Below are 6026 nucleotides of genomic sequence, written 5' to 3' on the forward strand. Positions count from 1 at the left end.
CGTCGCGATGGGGCGCGTCGGTTTTGGAAGAAGCGACGCGGTTTGGAGCAGTTGAGTTTTTTTTTTGTCTTTGTTAAATATATATGGGACTGTAGCAAAATATTGATTGGGTAGTCTCCTGACAACCATATTAAATGGCCTAACAAAAAAAAAAATCTTTTGTGGGGTTTTAGTGTTTTTTTATTCGCTATCAGGGAGTCAGTTACTCAAGCTGTCACAAGTCGGCGTGCCCTCCGCGCGCTTTCTGAGAGGACTGGAGGATAGACTAGGGAAGAGTGGGCTTGGATTCGACCTGGGCCAGAAAATTCAGCAATTCTTACCGGGATTTATGTATGAAGATGATATCGTACTAATAGCTAACAACAGCATAGATTTGTAGAAATTAATGAGCATCTGTGGTAGGGAAGGAGAGGAATTTGGTTTAGAATTCAGTAGTGAAAATTCAGCCGTCATGATTTTTAACGATGATGAAGTTGAGAGGCTGAAGATACAGAATATTACAGTTGAGAGAGCTAGTAAATACAAGTATCGAGGAGTATGGATATGTAATGGTGCAGAATATCTCAGTGAGCATGAAAAGTATATAATAGGTAAGGGCAACAAAAATGCAGCTGTAATGAAAAATAGAGCACTTCGGAATTACAACAGGTATGATCGAGGTGGTGAGAGAGATTTGGAAAGGGGGTCATGGCGTTTGGCTTGACTTTTGGAAGCGCAGTGCTATGCATGAAATCCTAAGTACATGCAAGACTAGAAATAAAAAAAGCGTGGAGTAGGTAGGCTGGCTTTGGGGGGCGCATTGCAAAACGCCAAACCAGGGAGTTCAAGGAGACATGGGATGTGCGTCACTTGAGAGCAGGAAAGCTGTGAGCAAGGTATAATTTGAGGATCGGTTGAGGCAAATGGATGGGGAGCAATGGGCACGAAAGGTTTTCAGCTATTTATACATGAGGAGTATAGACACAATCAAAGTTGAGACAGCGCACTAGGAAATTAAGAAAGTTTTTAGGCTATAGTGGAGTTACGGAAGACCAGGTCTCAGTTAAGAAGAAAGTTAAGGCCACAAAAAGAGATCGGTGGCTAGAGTTAATGCATAAAAAGGCAGCTCTGGAAAGCTATGGATTAAACAAAACAGTTATTGCCAAAGAAAGCACTCATGACAATTCTAGGGGAAACCCATTGTTGTTTGAGGCAAGGACAGGTGTTTTGCGAAACAGAACATACAGAGCGAAGTACCAGGAAATAAATACAGTGTGCGCTGCCTGTGGAGAGGAGGACGAGACGGCTGATGCTCTACTGTAAAGGGCTTCACCCTATGCCTACCGAAGACAACATAGATTTAATAAAGTCATTGGGTTTTAGAGACAGCGAAGGAAAAGTGGGTTTCAAGACAATAGAGATTACCAAGCGAAGATTAAGTGAATGGTGGCAGAAAGCGAGAGAAAACTAGGTATTTTCTTATTAACTGATGACAAGGGGGTTTTCTAGCCTCACTTTCTTTGCAGTGCGGAGTGAATATAGTTTTCACATTTAAATATTCTAAGCTTAAATGGTAAAACAAAATGGCTAGGTGGCGTAAGCTACCGCCCGATCCAAAGGGCTCAGCCGAATTCATCCATTCATCCATCCTTTCCGGCCGCCATAGCCGGCCAGTGATGTTCCACGCAGGAAATTTTTTTCTTTTTCAGGGAATTTCCGGTCTCAATTTTGTTGAAAAGGGAAACGGGCATTTTAACACGATTGCAGGGAATTTTAGGGATTAACGAGGGAGTTCGGGAAAAGCTTTAGAGGGAACTAAACCCCAGAAAGAATGTCGTGTGGTCCAGAAATTTCGAGAAAGAAAGTTTTGGTATAGGAAGAAGAGGTGTCTGAACGACTCTTTTTCAAGTATACGTTTAGAGAACTTGTTAAGCGTCTACCTTTTTTGCGGCTTCTACGTCTCTTGGGGTTCGGGCAAGCCAGCGGGCACGGGGAGAGTAACTAAATATCAGTGCGTCATATTTTAACCGGACGGCGCAGAAACCTCCTCCACCGACGGGGGCGACCCGCGGTACCGAAAGCGCGCGATATGAGACGCCTTAGGTCCTGGCCTTACTACTGGTTAGAGCCGCTAAAAACTTTTTTTTTTAGTCGAGATACAAAATATAAGTGTCGCGAACCGTTTCAATTATTTATGAAAGTAGTTTTTGTTCAGTATTTTATATCAGAAAAGAAACACATGCAGTTCAGAAAGTACGGAAACAAGAAATGACCCGTCGACATACCCGCCACCAAGCGGTGGAAAAGGCGGCGCACACTAGAAAAGTGTAGTGGGATCAGGCGCCGACACGAAAAGGGACTGGTGGATCCGACCGGCTCCGAGCGTTCCGAAGGCCTTCGCCGAGCAGCTTTGTCCTGCGGTTTGGCCGTTTCGCGCTGTGGGAGCGCAAAGTTTCTCCCATTCTGAACTTATCTTTACCCCGTGTTTGCTGTCGTTTGTGGCCAATGAAGTGTCATGCCGAATTAGTGTTTAATCGCCCAGCAAATGCAATGAGAGCCGCCCTAGCTGTCCGCTGCATACATCCTATCGAGAACATGATTTTGTGGCGGCCTCTCGCGCCGTCGACACATAATGCGACAGCCGTGAGCGCTCGCTGTGCTCACTACCCCTCCTCTAGTTCCCGGCCATTCAAGCAACCAAGGACGCCATGAAGGAGGTTATTTTTTGCTTGTTTTTGTAATTTTAATTTGCCTTTAACTTTTAAAATGAAGCGAAATTCGACAAAAAAAAAGTTTAATTAAGTTACTACGTTCAGTGCGCTCAGGCTCGGTGCAAATGTAAAATTAGTAAAAAAAGTCATTGCAGGGCCTCTTTAACTTGAAGTACATTCTCTGAATATGTACTTATATTTTATTTAAAGTAATTGTTCCGGTACTTTCCGAGAAGTACAACTTCCGACTTCAAAACACATTCACCGAACTCGAAAAAAAAAGTGTATTGTTATGTGAAAACACGCCATCGTTTTTCAAGATGTCGTTTGGTCATTTTTTTGACTGGAGTAATGGCGGCTATAAGACCGATGCAAATAAGTGCCTTATAGATTGATGGTGTTAAATAGTTTGTCAGCGAGAGTGAAACGACAACTCCGTGGCCACTTGACTTTATCCAATATTCTCCGCCATTTTTTAAAATAACTGATGCACCCTCGATTACCCCCATGAAAGACTGTGTTAAAAAGTACTTGTACTTTACTTTGGAAGTATATCATATTTTTAGTACCTTACTTCAAGTAAATTGCACCCAGCATACTTGCTACCTTACTTGAAGTACGTAATTTCTCATTTGCTTTGCACTTTACGTCAAGTACTTTTTAGATGTACTTTACCAAACACTGTTAAAGGTTATATTATTTACTTAATAACATATAAACTGCCCACCCTACCAAAAAGCCAGTATACATTTTTACTTATGAAACTGGAAATCTTACTGGAATTGTTACTGGAAACCTGAAATCTCACTTCCGTAAGTCACATAGTGAAAAGTTATACTGAGTTTTTCTGTAGGGCAGTAACATATTCTTTTCTTTAAACATGCGATTTCACGCAGCATTTGTGGTAAAATGCGCGCAAAGTGTCCTGCATGAGCACAGGAATTAGCTGGTGCGAAGATAAAGATAACAAAATGCATGGAAATATGCGGGGATATTTCAAAACTTTGCAGGAAAGAGTACATCAAATAGGAAATTGTTGTACCCAAGAAAGGGGAATTATTTGATATGGTGTGGAACACCACTGTTTGTCGCACTTGCTCCGCGTTGTGTGGTGCGCCGGCCACCGCCGGGGCTCTGTTTTTGTGTTCTTTTACGTTCCGCGTTGAAATTTTGTGTTCTCTTTTCGATATTTCGGGCTTTCATTTCATCATTTGATATCTATATTTCAACATAGCTCTTGTATTTTCCTACTTATCGAATGGAATCGGACAGCGAATGAATCGACGATACAGGATTATGGCCTAGGCTTCAGAGACCATGTAAGTTCATCACATTCTTTCGTTTTTGTCGCTAATAAAGCCCAGGTGAAAACATGAAGTGGTATTTGAAGTGGTACCACTTGCTTTCAAGTGGTACTACTTGCAAGTCAAGTTGTACCACTTGAAAGTCAAGTGGTGCCACTTTGAAGTCAAGAGGCACAACTTGAAGTCAAGTGGTCGCATTTGGACGTCAACCGAGCGACGCGACGGGCGTCAGTGAGAAATCTTTGTCGCTATTCGCCGACTTTTGTCGTTGCCGTCACTCCTCGCTCGCTAAAGCGCTTATATGCGGTTCGGCGTTTACTTACGGAAGCAATGTCTAAAGCGCAGGGCACATGGACGGCAGAATCGTCCGATCCGACGTCCGATCCGACAGTCCGAAAGCCGCTCCGAATTGCCGCACGCGACAGTTTGAGACACAGGCTTCCGGACACGACGAGCCATTCGGCTCCGCCCAGGAGATTCAAGCACTCCAGCGGAGGTCCGCGTTCATATTGTCATGGGTGGTGACTAAGAAAACAATAAATAAACAGGAATAAATAAACGTTTAATGTGGCGAACTTGTGCCAAAAATAAAAGGGTACAAACGATAATAACAGAGCGTCGCGGGCGTCGAAGTCGGCGTAGCAGCAGAGTCAAACGCTGGGGCGAAACTGACTGCAGATCGTCACGCGGAGCACCTTATGTACACGTGTGGGCTTCTGGAATGATCGGCGTAGAAGGTTCGGCGTGTAGAACATTCTGACCTCGAATCAGCAAGACGGTTCTCGAATTCACCAGAACATCAAATTACACTGTCAACAAAAATGTGTAGCCGCGGCCAGGAATCGAACCCCGGCCTTCTGCGTGGGAGGCAAGCGTGATAACCGATAGGCCACGCGCGCGCTGCCTACTTGGCCAGCTGCGCGCGCGGCATTACTCCCCCCTTTAAAAGTGCATCGTCCCGATGCAACCCAAAAGCAAAACGAATCAAATAAAACAGAACGGTAATTTAAAGAGTCATTTGGAACACATAAGGGCCACAGTCCTACCGAGCGTAGTACGGCTTCAGTCGCACGACGTGGACGACTTCCGGTCGTGGAGGGCGGCGTGACGAAGTCCGTGTTCCGTCGGGCATCACCTCGTAGTTCAGATCCCCGAGTCGACGAAGCACTTAGTAAGGTCCAAAGTAACGTTTCAGGAGTTTCTCGCTGAGACCGCGGCGGCGAATCGGTGTCCACACCCACACCCTGTCTCCGGGCTGGAAGTGGACGTCCCGACGACGAAGGTTGTAGTGGCCAGTGTAGACACGTTGTTGAGCCTTAATCCGGAGTCTGGCTAGCTGACGGACTTCTTCTGCCCTTTGGGCAACCACCTGGGCGTCGTCGCTTGCGTCGACAGCCGGTTCGTGGGGTAAGATAGCGTCCAACATTGTCGTTACCTTGCGTCCATGCACCAGTTGAAAGGGTGTCACTCTGGTAGTCTCTTGTACGGCCGTGTTGTAGGCAAATGTGACGTACGGCGGCACCTTGTCCCATGTCTTGTGCTCCACGTCGACGTACATGGAGATCATGTCGGCGATGGTCTTGTTGAGTCTCTCCGTTAGCCCGTTGGTCTGCGGGTGGTACGCCGTGGTGCGGCGATGGCTGGTGTGGCTGAGACGAAGGACTTCTTGCGTCAGCTGGGCCATGAATGATGATCCACGGTCTGAAATCAGGACTTCGGGAGCGCCGTGCCGGAGGACGATGGACTCGATGAAGAACTTCGCGACTTCAACAGCCGTTCCTGATGGAAGGGCTTTTGTCTCGGCGTACCGCGTGAGATAATCGGTTGCGACGATGATCCATCGGTTTCCTTGCGTCGACGTTGGGAAAGGTCCGAGTAAATCCATACCGATTTGCTGGAATGGGGCAGATGGCGGCGCAATAGGCTGAAGAAGTCCTGCCGGTCTCGTCGGTGGCTTCTTCCGTCGTTGACACTCGTGGCAAGATCGGGTGTAGTGGTGCACTGTCTTCGCAAGCTTGGGCCAGTAGTACTT

The sequence above is a fragment of the Ixodes scapularis genome, unplaced genomic scaffold, assembly GCF_016920785.2.
Source record: "Ixodes scapularis isolate PalLabHiFi unplaced genomic scaffold, ASM1692078v2 PGA_scaffold2__306_contigs__length_199485367, whole genome shotgun sequence".
NCBI lineage: Eukaryota > Metazoa > Arthropoda > Arachnida > Ixodida > Ixodidae > Ixodes > Ixodes scapularis.